This window comes from Labrus mixtus, chromosome 4 (genome assembly GCF_963584025.1).
Source record: "Labrus mixtus chromosome 4, fLabMix1.1, whole genome shotgun sequence".
Lineage (NCBI taxonomy): Eukaryota > Metazoa > Chordata > Actinopteri > Labriformes > Labridae > Labrus > Labrus mixtus.
The window spans coordinates 938,830-962,875 of NC_083615.1; the positions used below are offsets into that span (position 1 = coordinate 938,830).

Below are 24,046 nucleotides of genomic sequence, written 5' to 3' on the forward strand. Positions count from 1 at the left end.
TCAGTGAGATCGAATGTTTACCTTCTCATAAACCAAAAACATGTTGCATACCCTTTGTCTCTTTTATCTCAAACAACATCTCAACTTACAGTGTTTGGAATCTTTTGCGTTCAAAGACAAACTGGCTTGTTAATTTGGAAACTTTGACCGTTGGGATCATGAAGGAGCAAGAACAGCCATCATAAATCAATAGGGTAAATCATTCTTGTTCAGAAAGATATACCATTATGGGGCGCAGATGGCCGAGCAGTAAGGTCACGCCCCATGTACAGAGGCGGTCCACCAAGCGGGCGGCCAGGGTTCAAGTCTGACCTGTTGAGCAAATTTTACTTTTAGTACTTTTAGTTTTAACTCCTTTGTTTATTGCCCTGCAGTCTTCTTCAACACTGCCTCTGCTGGTACATTGCTGCATATCTTTGCACATTACAAACAATCTTAGATCAGTGGACTTGTTTGAATCAATTGGTAAAATAGAGTATTTCATCGTCTGCATACAAGGCATCCTTGCCTGTGCTGATGAACAAAGAGGGAACTCTTGGAGAATAGTCCTTAGATACTGATAGAGGTTTTAATCTCTATATTATATTATATAGTGAACCTTTAAACTTGACATATTTATTTTCTGATAACAGTACTTTTTTTTGGAACTGCAGGTGACACTGTACAATTGTTTTTTTTGTCCCCTGCACTCTTGTGAACTAAAAGACAAATTAAATCCTCTGTAAATCTCCTACCATCCAGGTTTCCTACAACCAATAACATTCTATTACATCCAATGCAAAATGGCCATTGGCTTATTGAACAGGTGATTAATGTTGAAACATGTATGCTCAAGACGTCTATACACGTTCCATTCCAACAAGATATATAAAGTGAGCGCCTACAGCACTGCACTGTTAAAGAGTGTAAACAACATGGCACGTGCCTAAACTTCTACTCCTGAAACACAAAGAGCACACACAGACACTGTACAGACACATATAAAACATTCATGCACAAGTGGCAGAGAGAGTCTGTGCAGTCCTGTTTTGATAGGCAATAAGTTGAGTGTTGGAGAGGAGGATGTGTGTGAAAGATCGGGCCTGCTCAGAAGCTGCTGTGCATGAAGCCTTGGAACGCACACATGGAACACGTAATTGAATGAGAAACGGTCTCTCGCTGGATCAAGACAGTTTTCTGGCAAGGTTATAAAAGTATGCGGTCGGCACGGGCTTTAGTTTTTTGCTGCCTGTTTGCAGCACTTTTATTTGGTTAGAGCCTTTGAGTACTCACTCTATAGCACGTTTGCCAGACGATGCATAATGTCATGAACCAGTGTTGTTCAATACTTGACAAAAAGTGTAACTCACTTCTAATAAAGAATGGAAAAGACCTGTTTCCAGCAGTGAGAAGAGATTGGCACAATGGACGGCTGGCTGTGCTGCTGCAGCTACACTCCCTCTCCAGTGTCACAGGTCTGCTGCCAAGATGGACGAGTGTTGTGCTCCTGACTACGATTTTATTTTATTTTTTTAACAAACCGCAAATCCACACACACGCATGCACACACAGCCAGTGTTCTCTCTGCTTGGCTTCTCAACCAACACCCAGGCCCTATCTTTGACATTCACACTCATGTAAACCAACAGATTCTATAGGTAAAGACTGAGCAGCATGCTGTGACAAGAGGTGCAGCAGTTACATGCACACTAACAAAAACAAATGTTAATGCGTATGCCAGACATGGACATACTCTGAGTTATTTACAGTCTTTGGCCACAGACAAATAAACCCTATGTGTTGACATGTTTTTAGTTTTGCTCAGTTTTTGCAAGCCGACTGCCATAATCAACAGAACATATCTCACTCTACTGAATCCCTGGGAAAGTTTTAATTATCTCTTAAAGGAACCAAAATAGCAGCCAATTCCCTTATTTGTATGGGAAGAGTGCAACTTTGGATAGGAACTACCCTCTGACCTCAGTCTGTACTTTCACAGTATTTTTTTTTCACTCTTGATTTGTTAAACTTCCTTGCCCTAAATTGGTATCTTACACAGTCTTGAAATAAAAGTGTGGGAAGCTTAAAAAAGAACGTTTGGGAGTGGCTGTGATCCTGATCCTGTCTTTAAGTTGAAGTAACTATATATGCATCGTGCATGACCGGATCACTTGTAAAAACTGCAATGAACAAATAAAAAGTGGTTGCAGTTTTACAATAAGGAACATTTCAAAAACATAATGATAATGCCTTACTTTCACTGGGATTGAATATTCTATGATTCTTTAGCTCACGGATTGTGGAATGAATATTGTGTGGGCCTATGAAAAACACAGAATGGGGTTACATAAGGTAACATTTTCTATGATTTTTGTTTATACACTGTAACAACATGTACCTAGAAAACAAACATTAGAGCAATGATAACTGACAGAAACGGTTTTAGAGGCACAACACTCGGTTACAGTGCTTACATGCGAGACCCACACTGATAGTTGAGAAGGTACAAGCAGTTCTAGCTTCCCTGGCAGCTTGCATTTTTTCTGCAATTTGTAGTCTATGGAGTCATACTAAACCAGTTATGCTTGTCTTATTCCACAACAGCAGTTGCTATGATTTTTTTTTTGTTTCAATTTATATTTCACAGCAGTCACAGACACTCAATTAATACTTTATGAATAAACCACATGACTGCACATGTCAAGGACTTCTGTCTTAAACAAATTGATATATCTCTATGCAGATGACTGTGCTCTATATAGCAGTAAAGAGCAGAACACATTTTTTAAACCATGCTATATAGTGAACAGAAAAACTCTATTGAGAGGTTCTATTTGAAAGATAAGAAATGTGAATACTGATTTTACATGGCTAATGAGATACTGTATGAGGTCATTATTTGTAATATGTCTCATGTCTCTTAACACACTAAAAAAGGATCAAGTGAAATTGTATGTTGTGATGCATAAATAAGACACTTTGATGGGCAGCCACTGTTCATAACCTGACAGATTCCTGATGCAAACATTAATCCACCCAAATTAAGTGTTACTGTCAAAACTTTTTACCTACACATGAAGGAACTATTATGGGTATATTTCATACCTTCAGACCACACATTTCCTTCAGTCTTTTACATGCTTTTGTGAAGTGTCTCAAAATAACATTTTTTATGAATCAGTGCTATACAAATTATGATTGATTGATTGATTGACATTTAGAAAACTACTTAAAATGCCAATAAGGCTTGGGTTTAAAGGCTTAAAGGGAAATAAGTGAATAGTTTCTGGCTTTTTTTTTATCCTGTAAACCCAAAGACCTTTGTGTTGTTTAAGTTTAGTCACCAGTTTGTTAAAGACAAAAAGGAGATTGTAGCTCAAGTTTCTGATCATTTCCAAATTTTTTCTGGTAGACAGACATTCCTTTATTCTGTTTCTATCCCTCTGTTTCCAAAACCATTTCTAAACTATCACAGAAAACAGATACATCTAATTGCCACCCAAGCAATAATTTAAAGATCCCATATTATCCTCATTTTCACCTTTTATGTTTTAAAGGTAGAATGTGCAACATTTTACACATAAATACAGCAGTAATCAAGTTTAATCTCTGTAAATGTGTCTCTGAGTCATGACTGTCTACAATGAGTGACACGCCCTAGTCCCGCCATCTGTACTGTTGTCGGTCCATGTTTACGTCATGTTTACATGGACGGGACAGCCTTACGTATGAAGCTGTTTTAGTCAACGAATAAGAAGAATAACAGCCTACTCAGTCACGTAAGCTTCTTTAGATCCCGGTCATTCCATGTGCAATATAAAGCTATGAGTTAACAAAGTTTGGTAGCATTAGCCTGCTAACACAACAATACAGATTTTATCGCGAGCAAAGGACAATTTTGTCCTCCGCTTGCACTTAATGGTGCTTCATTATTGTGCGTTGTAATTTATAACTTCTATGTGGGAATGCGTGTGGAGAGGGGTTGGAGGTGTGCCGCTATGGGAGAGCGGAGGCTTCAGTATGGAGGAGGTGTGGCCAAACAGCAGTTTGTTTTGGTTTAGTACTGGTGCTCAAGGGCGACACCTACTGGATGAAAAAGTTGCACATTCTTCCTTTTAAGTCTGTGAAACCTATAGAGTAGCATAAACCTTAAATCCAGCCACTTGGGGCATTGGGTTTCACTTTTGTCACTTATAAATCACTGTCCAGCTCATCTTAGGGGTGTCGACTTGAACAGGAGCCATGCTAAGAAATCAAATCCCCTTAAAGTGGCCCCAATGTTGGACTAAACCATACTGGTTGATTCCAGTACTTTAACTTTCTGAAATCATGACTACAGCTGCATGACATATTTTCAGTTCTGTTTCTAATTAGGCCATAATCCAGATTTTTTTTTCTGAATTATTGTCCATCTGGGACGCTGTTGTGCTGTAGTCCCACCTGCATCGAGAAAGCATGTTCCAAGACCTAGTAGTGACCCGTAGGTCTTTAACACTGCTTTACTGCTCAACAAACATGCAAGTATTTCTGTCAGTGGAACAAACATAATTGTAAACACATTGAGAAAAGAGCTCTTAGTATGTAGACTCAGAGTTGCCAATCGATAAGAAACAATGAAACCCATTATAAGTGCAGAATTATAACTTCAAGCCATTCTTTTGGCCCTATTTTTTTTAACCAAATAAGCCATGTAAATTACGATAAGAGTCTTTTACCCTATGGGTAAAGATGTTTTTTTTAACCATGGTTTGTTAGTTCGTTCCTTGCTGCAGAGTTATAAGACCATGGTGATCTATTCCACAGGGCAGATGATGTTTTAGATTTTTGTCATCATCAAATACGATTGAAATACATTTAAATACAGGCTATTCAAAACCTCATCTGACATACTTCTTATAGAGGATGGCCCTGGTTATGAGTTGTACTGTAAGAGGAAAAAGCTAGTTTGCATGAGGACAAATAATCCATGAAATTCAAGCATATGTTTTCCATACAATGCTCCAATGGGCTCATTTATTTAAGCTTCCTGCATTCAACAGATAACAATGTCCTTCCTCATATCCTCCAGCTTCATGGTCGTTTGATCAGATCACAAATTAGGAAGACAAGCTAGTCAAAACAAATATCTAAAGTACTCCTTGTTTGATATATAGCAGACTTAATCATAGAGAGTCTTCACAATGAGATATCCAGTCATACGATGAACTGTTTATGTGTATGGTAAAGCTGCAGGAAGCATTAGGAACCTAAATCAAAATCCTCCTGCGATCCAAACTGACGTCCCACGTGAAACCAGTAGCCGTGACAGCCCTCAGGCCAAATCACACTACTGCAGCAAGAAAAACAGTGAAGCAGTCGCTACCGAAAACGCAAACACAGACAACAGCCACACCACAACCTATCCTATCATATATCCCTCCACCAGCAGAACAAGAGAGGCCAGGAACCTTAACTACACTAAACCACAAGTCCCTTAGGACTTAGATCTAGAATGAATGAAAATCCAGACACAACACTCTTTACCTTTTTTAAGGTTTTAGCATTAACACAATAAAAATACATCTATTTAAAAGAGATTAACTTCTTTGATCTCATTCTGAATAACCTAACTAAGGTATAAATCATTATCTGTCATTAAACAGTGGAATCACAAAACGCTCACTTGTGGTTGGCTCTGGCTCGTCCAATGATTTAGAGAACAAAACAGTGGTATCACATTCTTGTTCGACCACAGTACTCCTTGGCAAGTAAGACTGCTATTCCAACTCAGAACAGCAAACACACGACATCTCTTTGAAAACAGATTTGGCCACCTCCTGGCTACTGGACATAATGACCCACCCCACACACACACACACACACACACACACACACACACACACACACACACACACACCCCCCAAATCCGAAGTGTTTGTCAGGCACTGAAACATAAAATAACAACACTAAAAGTGAAGGTTCCTTTTGAGTTGCAACTCATTCTGCCAAGGAATTAAATTTATGAGAAGGTTTGTCTAGGATAACACATTTAAGCCCTAAGAGACAGGAAAGCCTGTTTTTATTCCGCCTACAGTACGAGTATTCAATGGAAAGTGTAGGAGACAAGTGGTTCTGGTTAGAGTCATAGGACACTGCAAATGTACTCAAGTGTGTTTTCACCGTAGGAAGAGTGTCTGCTCGGAGGGGAAGAAGGCTTTTAGTGTATCTGAGGGAGCTGAAGGCATTTGGTATCGCGGTCAGGTTGGATCCAGAGCCAGCGTTACGAGTGTGCCTCACGTCTTAAACAATGCTTTTGAGTTACAGCGCATTGTTTGAGGTTCTGGCATGTGGTCGAGTAGAGGTCTACTGCACATTTTTAACTCCACTGTCTGTGCCTCTTCATTTAAATCTCTGCTGTCTCAAACCAAAAAAAAAACATTGTTAGCTCCTACGCTAAAAGGTTTATTGGGACTGACAATGGGTTTGCATCCGTTTATGATGTGTTCGCTTCCATTTTGTTTGAGAAATGTTGTCTTCATATTCATAAAGGTTCAATGTAGCTTTAATATTGCGAATGAGACAAGGGACAAGTCAGGCTCTTTGTTGTGTTTTATTGCACTTTCTGGATTATTTTAACAAACCAGATCAGTGCAAGTCTGAAGACAATTACGGGCGATGTTACAATTGATCTTGGTGTTGAAAATATCTCAAAAGTTCTAAACTGATTATCTCTGCTGTTCACTTTGGGAGGACTCAATTTTCTGTTGCAATTAACACTAATCAAAATATGGATGCTGCAGTAACTAGCAAAGGTTTCTTAGTAAGAAGGTCTGAGTTTAAAGTCTGTTTTAGACACAGGCAAGTTTCCCCCATATCTGCCTCGGTAACATCCAACTGTCTTTAACAGACTTAGAAGCTTGTTTCCTTTAAAAATGTAATTTTACAACTCACCAATCTGATATCTGCAACTCCAATTGTAACTGAAAAACAACTCAGCGTATTGTTGTAATTTCTTTAAAGGTTTCTTCATTTCATCAGCATTGAAAATATGTAGGGGAACAACAAGCAGCCAATCAGAGTTCCTGCAGACCTCATGGTTTATTTGTAACAAATGTTTCATGTCTTTGTAACCTTCTACTGGATGCTTTGAATTTCCCTCTGGATCAATGAAGTATCTATCTATCTATCATCTATCCATCCATCCATCCATCCATCATTTTTTAAAGCAAAATCACATTTTGACATGTTGGTTTTTAATGAAATGATGCTTCAAATCTCCTATTAAAATGAACAAAGGTTGACATCTTCTGGACTTAAAATCTACTTCTCATACAGTCAGGAAGTATGTCATGGTTTTACTCTTGAGTGACAATTCAGAGGTCTTCATCATGTGATTAAGATGGCCCAATATATGATTCTTAGTACAAAAAAAAGACTATTATGCATGTGTGCTAATTTTGGATGTGCACCAGCTTCCCATAATGGATCCTTTGGAGAGAAAAAAAACCTTAGTTTGAACTACCTGGTTTTCACAGAGGAGAAAGCAGGGAAAATATACAAACAGGCTTCAGAGTTTCTTTACTTTGCAGTTCAAACAGCCAATAAACCTGTCTTGAAGGCACAAGTGGAGTTTGTAAAAAGTTCATACATGAACAGAGTAACTGCTCAAACAAACACCTCGAGTTCAGAGAAACTGGGAAAAGCTAAAGAGAAAATATGAGACTGAATATTATATTAAGTAATACTTGATCATAGGTCATCACAGAGGTTGGTTAATGTTTCCAACTGTAGAATTAATGTCAGAATGTTGGGGCTGCAGCAGCAGAAAATATCTACATTCAGCATCAATGGCAGCTTTAGTGACAGCTAGGAGTCTGGCACTTGGTCTCATGGAGCTGGGGGGTTTGGTGAAAGAGGATAGCAAAACAACATTCTCCAGCTATGCTAATTGGCATACTTTCACATGGGCTGGAATGCTACGATAACATCCACCTCTATTCCCCGAGGAGGCCTTGATCCTGCAGGCGTTTACTGGGTCAGGGGACCTTGATGTGGATGAAAGCAAGGTAGAGGGGCTCCATTAAGGAAATACAGAGTAGGGGAGGGTCTCTCACTCTTGGAAAGACACGTGGTATTTGGATTAGTTTGTGTGTGTGTGTGTGGGGGGGGGGGGGGTACCAATGTATCTAGCAATGTTGTTTTGATGCTTTGGGAGATAGAGTGAGGCTATCTGTCATTTAGAGGCCTCTGCTGTCAGGTAGCTGTCTCACCCTATGCACAGTAGGGGGCTATAAGGCAGGGGGACTAGCGGTGTGGTGGGGTGGGATTTTGGGACAAAGTGGAGCCCTGTCTCTGCAGAGATGGTTACAGTGGCATTGGATTGATGGGGTGGTGATGAGAGATGGAGATGTCAGGGAACAGACAGCCATTCAGTGTGGGACCAGTAAGAGAGGCCTATTGGGGCACTGTGGGGCCCGTCATCACCTTGGCTCTCTAGTCTCGGCTTTGGAGGGAGAAATTGGGGGGTAGGAAGAATAGAAGAAAAAGGGGGGACTGTCCAACAGTTCACACACATCACCCCACTGTGGGTTTATTATTCTGGTGTGTGACCTGAGCCAGACGTGCCGGCTTCTACAGAACCTACAGTATGTGTCCACACAAGATGCTTTGACTCAAATACTTCTCTGTGCGGCCAAAAGTATAAAACAACTCCACAGTGAGCGTGTGGAGAAGAAACAACAAACCTAGCTGGTTTTCCTAACTTGAAGGACATGACATTTTTGGTCACAGCTCCATCCCTGAGCCTCCCAGATATTTCTGAAAGCAGAGACAGAAATATGAGATAGATAAGAATCAGTCAGCTGAGGTCATACCAGGTACTCAGAGGGAGGCTGTTGGGGATATGCATTTATATAATACACATGTAAGTGCAACTTCTAATCTAGTCTAAATTCCAAAAACTTCAAAGGAATAATCTGCCAAAATGAATAATGAGTTCATTTGTGTTCTCTTGTAATCAAATTTAAAATCTGTCCAACTCACTTACTGGAATCATTATGTTAATTATGATTCCTATATTGATAGACAGTAGATAGATGATGGAGAATAATTATTAAGAGAAGGACACTGACACACAGCAGAGGTCCTGAGGGCTTGTTTATTCAAGGACGTATTAGTTTGTCGTTAGGCATGCTTAACATTTTGTAAATATAGAAGGACTTTTGTTTATCTGGTTCATACACAATACAATTATCAGGGTCCATATCAGAACAAAAAATGAAAAGGTGCTTCCCTATATGTACGGGTATGGTAGTTACTTTTTCTTTTTGTCACTCCTTCCATCCCAATTTCTGGACCTAGCAGGTTGTGGCAGATGACAGTTTACCATTGGGTCTAGTTCTCTTCTGGGTTTCTGCCTGTTCAAATAAAGTCTTTCCAAATGTTATCTAATGCTTGCTAATGTGATACATGCTGTGTATTTTGAATAATATTACAAAGAATATTGTTTAGACATGCTCTTTATTTAATGTGTCATGACATAACTTTTTTGTTGTTGCTGTTTGGCACTAAATTCCAAACAGGATATCAAAGACTGAGTATCCTCTTAAATCATTAGTCTTTATATAAATAACTCTCTCTTTTGGTCACTTGATACTCGTTTTGAATTGTGCGGTTAGACAGTTAAAATAACAATTCTGTATATATCTAATTTAGCTTCACATTTTCAGGAATTAGTATGAAGTTAAAGGTTTAATATGTGATGTTTCACACTTAAATATAATATAAATCAAGTATATCCTCTGAAAATAACTCTGTGAGTCATGACTGTCTACAATGGGTGTAACACCCGAGTCCCACTGTCTGTGATGTTTTCAGAGTTTTCAGAGTCCTATCTTCACTTTGTTTACATCGCCCGGACGGCCGGCTGACTCCTCCCCTCGCGTATAAAAGTTGTTTAATTGAGGGACTAGAGAAAAGAAGAATAACATACTGTACTCACTGCTTAACTGTGTTTCTAGATCACGCTCATTTCAGGTAAATTTACATGCAGTGTGAAGATACGAGCATAATAAAGATCACTAGCATTAGCATGCTAACACAACAATGCAGCGTGAGTTGTTTTGGTTTCATGCTGGTGCTCAAGGGCGACATCTGCTGGATCAAAAAATCACATATAAAGCCTTTAAGTTTTTACATTTCTTACAAACATAATACTCACATTTAGTGGATGGTTAAGGTGCTTTCATTCCTCCCACCTCCACCTTCCGCCCACCCCCAACCCCAACCCCACTGTTGCAGCAGACAGACAGAGCGGTGGATGAATCGGCTATTGTTTGGGGTGCATGTGGCATATACGTCAAGGGACAGAGCAACCAGAGACAGACCCTCTCCACATCCCCACACGGGAGCTGAGCCACAGAAACTCTAGTCACGTTCAAATAAATTATTTCCTGTCCAAATTGACACCCTTCCGTTGCCACGTTGTGGCTTCGGGTTAGTTTACAGTAATTTGGAGTCTGGGTGGCACAGGAATGTGGTGAGGGACAGAGGCTTATAGTGCACTTAAGATGGCTAAGGTGCTAAATTATGGGGTGGGTCCCCAGCACTTATCACTTTTCACAAATACAAAGAGGTTTACCTGCTGCTCAAACACTGCCAATAATTACTCAAACTGGGTTAAATATAAACCATCATCAAAACCATACTCCATCTCAGATGAAATATATTTACCTCTTTTAGTTCTTGCACTGTAGTAAAGGCTTTAGAATAGAATAGAATTACTTTATTGATCCCAAACTGATAAATTGTGGTGTTACAGCAGCAGGTTATCAGAGCAAATAAAACAATATAAGAATAGATACATAAATAAGCACTTAAAATATAAAAAAAATACTAATAAGAAGAGATTTATACATCAAGGATTTAACTTAACATTCCTACTGGTTTAAAAAAACTGAAAAATGAAATACAACATTTATTCAGGCTTGTCAACTGAATGTAAAAATACTTGCTGGAGGTAAGAGATGTAAGTTTGCTTTTCAACCCTCTCTTAAGATATGTATTGATCCGTATTTTAAATGTCACAAATAGTATCTTCTTTTCATAAGGGCACAACATAAAGGTTGTTTTTTTATTGCCTTTTATTGTCTTTTAAGGTACCAATTTTTAATCTGACCTAAGAGGGCACAGATATTGTAACATTTGTGACCAGGTTAACTGAATGTGCTAACCTCGTGTGAAACATCCCACTTTGTGTCCAATGTCAACCTCATCCCATTTGAAGGGCCAAACCTTTTCCCAGCCAATGCATCTGCTCCTAATAAAAACAATAATCAACTCCACCAAACCAAGGACATCCTGTAGTGTGTGCATAGATTTCAGCTGGAAAAGTATAGACTGCCCCACAGCATGAATGAACTTTCACATGCTCAGAGACAGTAAAGCTGGCGTTCTCATATTTTGACATTTTCAAACAATGACAGACCTTCATGTGGTGCAGTCTTCATTTTCAACATGTAAGATCCAATAAACGTTTCCCATGTACACCGAGACAGACAGACCTATGGTGTTCAAAATGACAAGACGCTCCCACTGCTAAAGGGGAATGAAATCCCCACAGTACAGAAAATTAAAGCCACACATGGATATGTACTACTGGAGTCCAGAGACATCATTACCTGGATCTCTTCAACCAAAAAATGCTGATCTGCATCAGTATTCTGATATAAAACTGTAAGTGGGCGTGTGTTCCTTTCTGAATTCATTTTCAGATTCAGTCTCATCTCTACTATACTGTAAACACACACAACCATAGCCAGACAGCTTCACTTCTGCACTGACTCTATCTGTCCTGTTTCTCCTCCATACCTTAGACCTTTCATGCAGTCAGAATATATACTGTCAGCACATTTTACTGATTCCTGTTTAATGTAAAAACCTGCTTTCAGTTGGGAGATGAAGCACGTCTGGAATATAGCTCTTATTTAGGTCAGCCTCTATCCTTCCTGTTATTGAAGTGAGGCCAAAGTCATGGTTAATAGGAATTTAGCACATTTAAGCATATGGATGGATGGATGGATGGATGGATGGATGGATGGATAATGGATGGATGGATGGATGGATGGATGGATGGAATAATGGATGGATGGATGGAATAATGGATGGATGGATGGATGGATGGATGGATGGATGGATTGATGGATGGATGGATGGATTGATGGATGGATGGATGGATGGATGGATGGATGGATTGATGGATGAATGGATGGATGGATGGAATGATGGATGGATGGATGGAATAATGGATGGATGGATGGATGGATGGATGGATGGATGGATGGATGGATGGATGGATGGATGGATGGATGGATGGATGGATTGATGGATGAATGGATGGATGGATGGAATGATGGATGGATGGATGGATGGATAGATGGATGGATGGATTGATGGATGGATGGATTGATGGATGGATGGATGGATAGATGGATGGATGGATTGATGGATGGATGGATTGATGGATGGATGGATGATTGATGGATGGAAATCCTCACAGTAGTCATTATCTCAGTTTATTTTTCTTATCAATGTCTTCCTTATTCTCAGTGTGGACTTACTTCATTTCTAAAGCTCCACCATAGTTAAGCAGCCATGAGAAGACAACAAATAAGTGATAATGATTTTATTTTAAAATGACGGGGTATGGGGATGTAATTATGGGTTTTTGGCATTAAGGTCTAGCAATATGGTTGATACCATCCCACTCATACATGGTGTGGACAAAATCAGTGGTAGCTTTAGAAACTGAAAAGACATTTCTTGGTCAAGCAAGGTAGTAGAGGATTGACCAAGCTTTAACTTAAGAAATATTGTAATCAAAAATCTATCAGTTGAGTTATACAGTGTAATGGTGTGGTTCAAAAACCTCATGAAGCCGTGGAAGAAGACGTCTGCTGCTAACCCTAAAATGTTTCCAAAGTCTGGAAGCAGACTCCCAGTGGAAGAGAATATTTGTTATCCAGGCGGTAGTGTCTACTCTACAATCCAAACCATCCTCCACCCCCAACTGTGGAGCACTGATGACGTCTGCGACACGGACCACTGGGGTTCCTTTTTTTTCCTCAGAGACCAGGCAGAATGTGATGTTAATAAAGACGTCTATTAGCATTATAACCACTGTGCATTTCCACATGCAGCTGCCCCGAATATGACCGCTTACAACCTCATTATTACAATAAATCTGTACATGAACAGGACACAGAGCAGTTAGCTTCTTTATGGTCACAGGCACTTTTTCCAAGTATGATCACCACATTGAACAAAACATCAAAGGTGCAGTGAGTGCAAGGCTCGAACAGTTCATCTCTCTGTTAGAGAGACAAAAAAACATCTCAATAAAACACTAAAGTCATTAAGTGTAGAGTTTACCGCGTGTCAGTGGAAAAATCTGGCTTTCCAATGTGTTGCAACAAGGCCGGGTTAGGTCCACAACAGTTAACATTGATGCTGGAACATAAAGCATAGCTGGAAGACTCAGATGTATGCTCGCAGGAAGAAATACAGAGTGCTGACTGGCTGCTTGGCGTTTGAGTGATGAAGGAATAAAGCTGTTGTTTTTGTGACCACAGTCCTGAAAGGAGACGGTTTTAATCCAAACACGTGTGGAAACTTGCTGTTTTACTTCATTTACCCTCAGCGTCCCTTTTTTACATAAGCTTAATGGAAGCTGCACAGGTATCCAGGTGGAGACACCCAAAAAAGAAATTCCAAAGTAGCAGCACTAAATCAACTGTCAAACATCTTCATACATACACCCAGAGTGGTAAGGGGTCATGTAAGAGCATGCACAGTTTTCTGATTGGAAAGTATGTCTCAGAGTTCTGCAGGGGGACAAAAGAATCTGTGAGCTCATATAAACTTTTAATATATATATCTTTTTCTTTCAAATTCTGTCAACAAAAAAAACACACACACACAGTTACTGCTGTTTTATGTCTGAGCAGACTAATGTAATACATATATTGAAAACTTTAGGAATTTAATAAAAAGTAATCCCAGTTTAGGGATTTTTGGCAAATTGAAGTTATCCACGTATATGGACACTAACATTTTTAGAGGAACACATTTCAGAAGAATTTTCACAGAGAGGTTTAGAGGAGTCGGATTCTCAAGAAGGACAGACCTGTTGTAAAAGTGACATTGGCCTTGAGTCCAATTGTGTGTTTGTCAAATGTAATAATTATTTTGTTATCCTATATCAGGGTGAGATGGACGGACAGAAAGACGAAGGCCTTTAGTCACAACTGTCAAATCTGTTGCTGGATTGGGGGGGGGGGGCACCTGCTAGAGTGTGCTAGGTGCAGGGGGAAAATAACACAGATACTGGCCAGTAAAGCAGCAGACATTATTAAAACAGCTTTAATGGATCACAGAAAAACTAAGAAAAAAAACCCACTTGATCGGGCCGTGAAGGAAGATTTACGACTCCTCTGTACTCCACTGGTACACTGGAGGACTAAAACCAAAATGGCATACGGCTCAGAGTGCACACAGGGAGCTTTGAGTAAATTAGCAATTTTTGCACACGGTTTGAGTTAATGACAATGTGTGTATCATTTTGTAGCTTGAGCCATTGCCTGAGTCCTCTGTGATGGTGGGTGGGAGCCAAGGCAAGAATCCATTGCTTGCTGTAGGATCTGGCTCTATTTACCCAGTCCTGATGGAGTCCAGATGGGACTCCTCTCCTTTACAGGATTGCTGAGTTTGGACCATCGATTCCAGCAGCCGGGCACAGTTGGAAGCATCATCTCTGAACAGGAAAGGAGGTGCACAGATGGACCTTAATTGGGAGGCAAGAGATGGTTCCATTATGGCATAGCTGGATATCAACTGTAGTGTGAAGTCCAGCTATTGATCGAAGAGACTGAACGCACCAGCTTTTCACTGTGCTGCTGGTTAAAGCTATGCTGATTGAGGTATGGCAGACAAGCCCAGTTCCAATAATAATTTAAAGGATGGAAGAATGAAACATGAAATGGATAAAATAATCCTACATTTCCCAGATCCAGAGGGGTTTTTTTCAGTCAAGATTTTACATGACTTTGTGTAGCCAAGTGTCACCAGTGGAAACCAGTCCATCTTCTCCTCCCAATAGAACACCAGGGACTTCAGGGGGAAAAAGAAAATCCTGGGCATTAAGCAGCCTCCTTTTCCTCTATAGAACAGCACTCCTAAGCCCTCAGGATAATAGCTTCCATGTGCAGAGCCAAAACCCTCCAACGCTCCAATATTCATACAAAACTGTAAAAACAACACTAAAAAAAGACCTGTGTTATTGCATTGCATGTCATAACTGACTCTTCAGATTGTCAGAGAGATGAACCTCTGAAGGCTGCTGAGGCCCTGAAGTCAGGTCTGTTTGGATATGTCGCGTAACGCTCATTCTTTCTGTCACTCAAACGTTAAAACTCATAAACATCTAAGACTTATATGAGCAAAACAAAGCACTGCACACAACACATCAAAACGTCAACCATCAAACTTTAAAAACATGTGTATGGAGCTATTATTGTGGCAAAACCATTTGAATATGCGCACACAGATCCACAAATGTGTAAACTAATCTGCAAATATGTTTTAAACTTTTTCAGCTGTAAATCCTGAAAATACACAAATGATCGCTTACAACTGAAGCGGGCCTCTCCATTACAAGCTGATAGCTGAATTAGATACAGCAGCTTGCTAACAGATACGACACGTTTTTTTTCCATTGTGATGGATCTGATGGAATTGAAATCCATCCAAATCAAATAAAAAACACACCCTGACTTTGATACTTCAAGTCATCATTTTCCACCCAACCTCTTCTTTTTGCCACAGGCTGTTACTGCGGCTGATGTCAGTGTTACCAACTATTGACACCAGAGGATGAACACACATTCATGGACATATTGCTGACATTAAGTGGGTAGCTGGAGAAGAAAGGCTGTGCAAGTAGATACACATAGAGAACAGAGAGTTCACTAAGGACATGCACACTCACTCACACACACACACACACACACACACACACACACATTCACACATATTCACACATATCTGTGTTAAAAAAACAAAGTCTTTCGGCCTTGAAACCTGAGATTGTTAGTCGTATTCCACACAGTGTCAGTGGAGGAACGCGTACAAGATAAATACCTACAAATATGCACAGGCATGTGTGCTCTATTAAATATCACTGATTGCTCACCGCTGCTTCCTCGATGAATGAGCCCTGAGGACACCTCTCCATTCGGTGAGATTTCTCCACACTGATTTTCACCGACCAAAACACCGAAGAGCACGCTGACAGCAGTCCAGATTACACTGGGCCCTGTAGTGTGGGAACTGTTTCAAAATTCAGTATATGTGGGGCTTGTCATGAGGATCCTTGATTTTTTTTGTTTAGTGTGATTCCTTTATCCATTTTGATTAAAGGCTTTATATGTGATGTTTTGATCCAGCAGATGTCGCCCTTGAGCACCAGCATGAAACCAAAACAACTCGCGCTGCATTGTTGTGTTAGCATGCTAATGCTAGCTATCTTTATTATGCTCGTATCTTCACACTGCATGTAAATTTACCTGAAATGAGCGTGATCTAGAAACACAGTTAAGCAGTGAGTACAGTATGTTATTCTTCTTTTCTCTAGTCCCTCAATTAAACAACTTTTATACGCGAGGGGAGGAGTCAGCCGGCCGTCCGGGCGATGTAAACAAAGTGAAGATAGGACTCTGAAAACTCTGAAAACATCACAGACAGTGGGACTCGGGTGTTACACCCATTGTAGACAGTCATGACTCACAGAGTTATTTTCAGAGGAGATACTTGATTTATATTATATTTAAGTGTGAAACATCACATAGAAAGACTTTAAGGCGTGGCATTTTGTAAGTCTTAAAATGAACACAAATGTTCGATTTCAGGAAGGGAAACAAACAACATGTTCTTTCATTCATGTTGATACCGAGTGTGCTGAAAAAGTAAATACATGTGCCAAACAACTGTTTTGAACTAACTCAGTGTGTCATTAATTTAAAGGGATTTGGGTTCATAGAGAATATCAGCGACAGTTTTTCGATGACAAGCAGGACTTTCTTTGACCTCTTTAACCTCACATGTGGCAGCACTGTCTGCACGTTGATGTCGAAAGAGCCCTGTTGAAGGCCTGTCATTGTTATAAGAGCAGCTTGCGGACACAACGGGGGGGGGGGGGGGGGGGGGGGGCAATGCTACAGATGGTTTATTAATCCGCAGGGTCCCTTCATAACAAAAGACACTTTATTGTTGTTGTCACTTCATTTTTCCCTCAATAGATGATGTCAGAATCTCAGACTGCAGCACCCACTGTCCAGCCAAACCCACATCTGTGACAGAAAAAGGCATCCAGCTCCAATGTAGCTGATCTCCTTTATCATCCCCCCGCGAAAATAACTAAATAAATAAAACCTTGTCTTCACAAACAGCCTCCTTCAAAAGTCATGGAGTTAAAGTGTCAGACAGCACATAAAGGCACATTTATATGCATCAGCATGAAGCCAGCTGAAGAGAAGAGGCAAGCCCTGCTGCTTTCAATGACTTGTTCCATGACTTCAATTTATTTTATATTGTAGCTTTAATTTTTAGCATTTACAAGAGTAAAAACAGCAGTCCTTGTCACTTGTTAATATCCCAGTTGAGCATTCTTTCAAAGATTTAAATTTTCCTTTCTCTGCCTCATGTAGGAAAAAAAAGAATACCTGCCATGAATCTGCTCAAAATTTTCTACATCAGTGATTGTAATTCCAAAATCTGTCAGATGACACATACTGCACTCGCCATGGGCATGAATACTTCTGGCACTTTAAACTATGACTATACCTCTACCTCTTACGTAACCACCTGTCATACTCCTCCAGGAATATTTGTTAAAAAAAAAAAAATCTTTGAGCCACAGTCCAACTGTAAGTGAGGAATGAGCGGGGCATCCAGGTGCACTCAGTTCCTCCCTTCTGTCTTCAAGGACAACTGCATCGCCATCGCTCTCCCAGATAACAAAGGAATGATTGGATCTTCCTGAGCCACCAACCTGACGCCACATTCCATCTGCAGGAGGATAGAGGCCGTATTGTTCCTTTGACACTCCAAAACAAACATGGTAGGCGATCTACCCACTCTCAAATATGTCCAATATGTTGTCCTCTGACGGGCCAATAATCACAGAAGGTCAGTCTCTTTAGTTAATTTGGATATCAGCCAGCAGTTCACTCTCTCTTTTTCATGCACTGTCCCTTCTCCTTTTTGTCTTTCCTTAAACTCTCCCCCACTCCCTCCTATATTCCCTTCCCTTTTGCTCTTTAATAAAAACAACTTGAATGGTTTAACACACCCCAGTCAGGGTCAAGAAACACCCAATGTTTGCAGGCGACCCTCACAGCTGCTGCAAATGTGAGTACTTGCACAAACACAGTCGGGGGTCTGAAATGCTCTGATGGACAAGTCCCAGCCACCACTCAAGAAGGAAACACATATGCATATGCTCCTATATGCAAATACACTGGCAAAGTCGTCTGTGTTGATCAAGGTAGATAACTGCACCACACGCTTGTCTCTGAAAAAATATACACACCCCACCACTCAGAGATTTGACGGGTAGAAAGAGGTCCCTGATGTAACCATGAAAAAAAAGTACTGTTTTTGTTCCTAACTGGGATCATCAGCTCAAAATGGGGACCATGGATGGAAAAGCTGAGTTAATAAGAAATGGCACAGGTCCAGGCACTCTGATCTGTGAATCAGTGGAGCTTCAATCTGAAAATGGAGTTCAGCAAGTTCAAACACAAATGAAGACGGATCAGGCAGCGTGTCTTTACAGTGAGACTGCGAACTCAAACAAGAACTATGTACTGCAGTGTATCTTTCAGAGACAATAAGAGCATCTACTTCATTGGTGTGAACTCTGTGCCTTCAGAGGCCTCGTGGTATCTTGAGTGAATTCAAACTCAACAAAATTATGTCATGAGTAAAAGGTCGAAGAAGGTCAATTGAGGAAAAATAAGCCCCTTTTAAGAGTGACACTGGGTGATTGACAGGCTAAGAAGTATAGGATATTTTGATTCTCAGCGTTATTATTGCAGGGCTTTATTGCAGAACATACACATTTTTTATTGGGGAATTTCTTCTAGCAGATTAAGCAGCCCACCTGAACGTTCTGCAAAAACATCCCTAGTCTGAACTCATAGCCCAGTGTACTGCAAGAAACAATCCTGCCAACACAAATTGCAATCCAGCCAATGCAAGCTAAGACATTTCTCTTTAGAGTCAGAGTTGGAACGTGTGACAAAAGAAGAAGAACTGTGGCTCCAGAAACAATGGGACAAAAATGTTCTGGGTACGTACACAATGCAGAGATGTGACTGCGGCCATGTGGTGGGTTCTCGATGGAGGGGATAACCATGGAGAGAGAGAAAGAGAGGAAAGCTGTGCGGTGCGTCTGGATATGTTGGAGGAGTGTGAGCATCAGCGCAGGGCCTCGTAAATCTACACATGCACCGCGATGCACACACACAGTATATTAAACATAACACTCGTTTCACCTACAGGTTTTTATGGGACATATATATGCCATGCCATGTTTTTAACAGCTTCTTGGAAATGTAACATCATGGGAGCGTTTGAACAATGTTGGTAAATGAATCCAAAGTTTATCAGCAGAGAGGGCGGCGAGTCAGCATCATCTGTTGTGTTTGTTGACACCATGGCTTTTATTCAAAAAAATAAATTAAACACAACTGATTAGAAGCCTCATAGTGCTGGAAACATTTATACATAAATATCACAGCAAATATACAGATGTAATCATTGACTTAATATGTTTACTTCACATTACTTACAATGATTTCACCGCTAAGACGTTTGTGTAATATGATAGTGAAACCACAGAAAAAGTGAGTATAGTTGATTTTGTGGGGTGAAGAAAAAAATTCTCACCTCCAATCCGATAGATGACAAAGATGTGAAAGGAAGGACTTCATTATAGCATGGACAAAATTAAATAAAGAAATAAAGGATGCGAGAGGCACGACTGCTGTTCTCGTCAGGATGTGAAACAAAGTGAGATTCCAGCTTAATCCTGACTTCCCTTCCTGCTGTCATGCAGCATAAGTGCATTTGGCTGAGGAAATCTGCAAGCTGTTACTAATTGGTCTCCTCCTCACTCTGCCGTTTATTTCCCAATCTTTCCTCTAGGACGCTTGTATCTATCATGAATATATAATCAGAGGCAGAGCTTGTCATCTGTTACTCGAGGATTTAGGAGGAATTATTGAGGAAATGACCGAGATGAGTTGACTCTGATGGGATAATAAGCAGGTTCTTACAGGTAATGACCGGGTCCACTTGAGTTTCAAGTCCTCCCTGTCGCAATGTGTTGTGCTTAAGTGCACTGTAGTGTAGTGAGTGACATGACTGTGCAGACGGGTTTCATAAGGACTTTTCTTTCTGTTTATTTAAAAGTGAAACTTAAAACATGAAGACACTTTCAACTAAGAGAGGATTCATAGTATCCACTTGGCTTTGACAGTGGGGAAAAAAATCCATATGTGCACTGTATGTCCACCCCCTTGTGGACAAAAAGCACAATGCTCAGCCTCAGACAAAGCTAAAATAAGCAGCAGGAATTTGTGGCAGGATGATATAAAAAAAAAAGGATTAAAGAAAAATGAAATGGGATTCAAATCCTAATCCCATTTGATGTTGAATAAATACAAACTGGAAAGGTGCAGATGGCTAAGCAAAGAGATGAATGCCAAGGTATGTGAATCCTCTCCTTCTGCCATCACTGTTCTTGTGAATACAACTGTCAGGTTAATCTCTATTAACCTGAGACAAACCCTTTGGCTTCCCTGTTTATGCCAAGCATCACAGAAAACCAGTAAAAGCTGCCAACGCCAAGCCCTACAGGCCTAACACGAGGAAGAGCAGCAATCTGCAATGAACCAGTTAACCCTACAGGCTGCAGAAAATCACATTAGTATATCTGAACCCGCAAAGTGCTAACTAAAGACTGCTAGTCCAAGTATAGCACAAGTACCCCCGTTCTTTATCCACATCTCACTTCCTCTTCCCATCAGTCTGACGGAGATGTGTGGTTAGCACACAAAGCTCCACCAGGGAGAAGTTGATTTCTTTGAACCAAATCCTGAATCCAGATCTGGTCTTTGCACACAGAGGTAGTTTAGTACTTGCTATGAATAGGTGTTAAATAGTTTGGCCTCCTCTGGCAATGTGGTTAGAGTCTGATACTGATCTGAAAGCTATTGCTTACATGGCAATCTATAAAAGAATCGGCTATCATCTGAATCAGATTTAGCCTCTCGGGGTGACAGCCAATCTCCCAGGGCTTCCTCTGTAGCCACCACATATCCAAGCCAAGATTTCCTCTTCCAAACGCTGGTCATGGTTTACAGACAGACGGCAACTTGAAACGCCAAGAAAAGAGTTTGAGTGCAGAGGCTGCATCTACAACTTTTTTTTTTTTTCTAAATTCATATTGATATCTGTTTCATGAGCCTGATGCTCGTCAAACAATAGCGGATGAGTTCCAACTAGACTGCCAATCTGCCAACGTGTTCCACCTTTTTTTGTTCTCCACACAGATTGTTTTCCCATAACGAAAAGAAAACCACTAAGTCTGCTCAAGTGTGATTGTTTAATATTTCTCAGACAGTCTACAAAAAGGAAACCAGATCGCTTCCAATAATATCAAAGATCTGGTCCCTTGCCTACAGGTTATGCATTCATGTGCAGATATCTGTTTATAGAGATTATGACTCACCATGGCACAGACTTGGCAGCACCGATTAACCAAAGCTTCTCTTGGCACATGTCCTCCTTACCACGATGTATTCTATTTGCTCATTCAACCTTAACAAAGGAAGATACTTGTGTTTTTTTTCTGTCGACTAAGTTTAAACATATTTGCATAAGATCCTCTGGAACAAACTAGAACCTGAAGGCGGCAGAGACTCGATTGGCAAGCGCATATCTGCAATTATTCCAAGACCTTGTCAATATGGGACCTTAGTATAAAAAAGAACAGAATCAATCTGAACCTTTTTTTTCCTCATGTCTATTCTTCACTTTCTCTATTTGCTGACCCTGATTTTGGATATGACTGGTTTCAATTATATCTAAAATATTTGTTTTATTATTGAAAAATTTAAGAACCTCTGCTTGCTTCCTTTGAGTTTGTAAGATATTACTTCCTTTAAAACCTTGCCTGGTAAAATGTTAACATCTTCTGTTCGGGACCTTGTGCCGTAAAGCGTTTTGCATGTTTTCCCAGAGAATCTGACCGGAGGGATAAGAATTAAGTAAGCCTTTATGAGAAAGAATCAATCCTCTTGTGGATGGTCATATGTAGTCATCAGTAGAGAAAAGTTAGACCAATTCACAACCAGTTAACTCTCCTTGCAGCAAATTAGGAACAAATAAAAATTCCAATGATTATTATGAACGACTTGAGTCAAATAAAATTCTAGTTGCACCCGCGATGCAAAACGTTGACATCATGAATAATGAAAGATTGTTGAGTAGCGGAATCCATTTATGTCAGCACTTGAACATCTGTGGACATCGATGCATCTCTGTCCATGTAACAATGACACAATAGATACCAGTTGTCCAGTGCAAGTACAATGATGGTGTTTCAATGGGGTCCCAAGGGAGTTTCCCCCATCGCCAAAGCTCAGTGTAGTTTGCAAGCAAAACACATAAATAACAAGAATAATCACCATCATCGTTCCCAGTTTTCACAGTAACCACACCAAACTCAGCGAAGGAGTCTTGGGATCTGGGGATCTTGAAGCAAATCAATTCCAACACTATCTTTCCTGGCAAGGGTCCCAGGGTCTTTGTTATTGGCCTTCAAACCCGAGTGATTCATCAGCTGTGTTATCGATGTTGATGTTGGCTGTGGGAAAGGTTCCTCCATGACCCTGAAGTACAGTGAGGATGAATACCATTTTATATCACTGTAACCCTATTTCAAAAATCAAAAGTAATATTTGTGTTCATCACTTCATCTTTTTTCTTACCACTGTAACTTTTGCTGCTTTGCTAAAGTGCTCATGATGGATAGGCCGGATCTTTGTAACATAGCAATAAGTAAGGTCTTTTACCTGCTTTATGTAACATAACAATAAGTAAGGTCTTTTACCTGCTTTTTGTAACATAACAATGAGTAAGGTCTTTTACCTGCTTTTTGTAACATAACAATGAGTAAGGTCTTTTACCTACTTTTTGTAACATAACAATGAGTAAGGTCTTTTACCTACTTTTTGTAACATAACAATGAGTAAGGTATTTTACCTGCTTTATGTAACATAACAATGAGTAAGGTCTTTTACCTGCTTTATGTAACATAACAATGAGTAAGGTCTTTTACCTGCTTTATGTAACATAACAATGAGTAAGGTCTTTTACCTGCTTTATGTAACATAACAATGAGTAAGGTCTTTTACCTGCTTTATGTAACATAACAATGAGTAAGGTCTTTTACCTGCTTTATGTAACATAACAATGAGTAAGGTCTTTTACCTGCTTTTTGTAACATAACAATGAGTAAGGTCTTTTACCTGCTCTTTGTAACATAACAATGAGTAAGGTCTTTTACCTGCTTTTTGTAACATAACAATGAGTAAGGTCTTTTACCTGCTTTTTGTAACATAACAATGAGTAAGGTCTTTTACCTGCTCTTTGTAACATAACAATGAGTAAGGTCTTTTACCTGATTTTTGTAACATAACAATGAGTAAGGTCTTTTACCTGCTTTTTGTAACATAACAATGAGTAAGGTCTTTTACCTGCTTTATATAACATAACAATGAGTAAGGTCTTTTACCTGCTTTATATAACATAACAATGAGTAAGGTCTTTTACCTGCTTTATATAACATAACAATGAGTAAGGTCTTTTACCTGCTCTTTGTAACATAACAATGAGTAAGGTCTTTTACCTGATTTTTGTAACATAACAATGAGTAAGGTCTTTTACCTGCTTTTTGTAACATAAC

The 24,046-nt window shown here is 39.9% G+C and overlaps 1 protein-coding gene across 1 annotated transcript in view; it reads right to left on the reverse strand.

Annotated features, from left to right (window-relative positions):
• Positions 1 to 24,046, reverse strand: part of LOC132973508 (zinc finger protein 469) — a 236,888-nt gene that overhangs the window by 184,887 nt on the left and 27,955 nt on the right. The window lies entirely within an intron of this gene.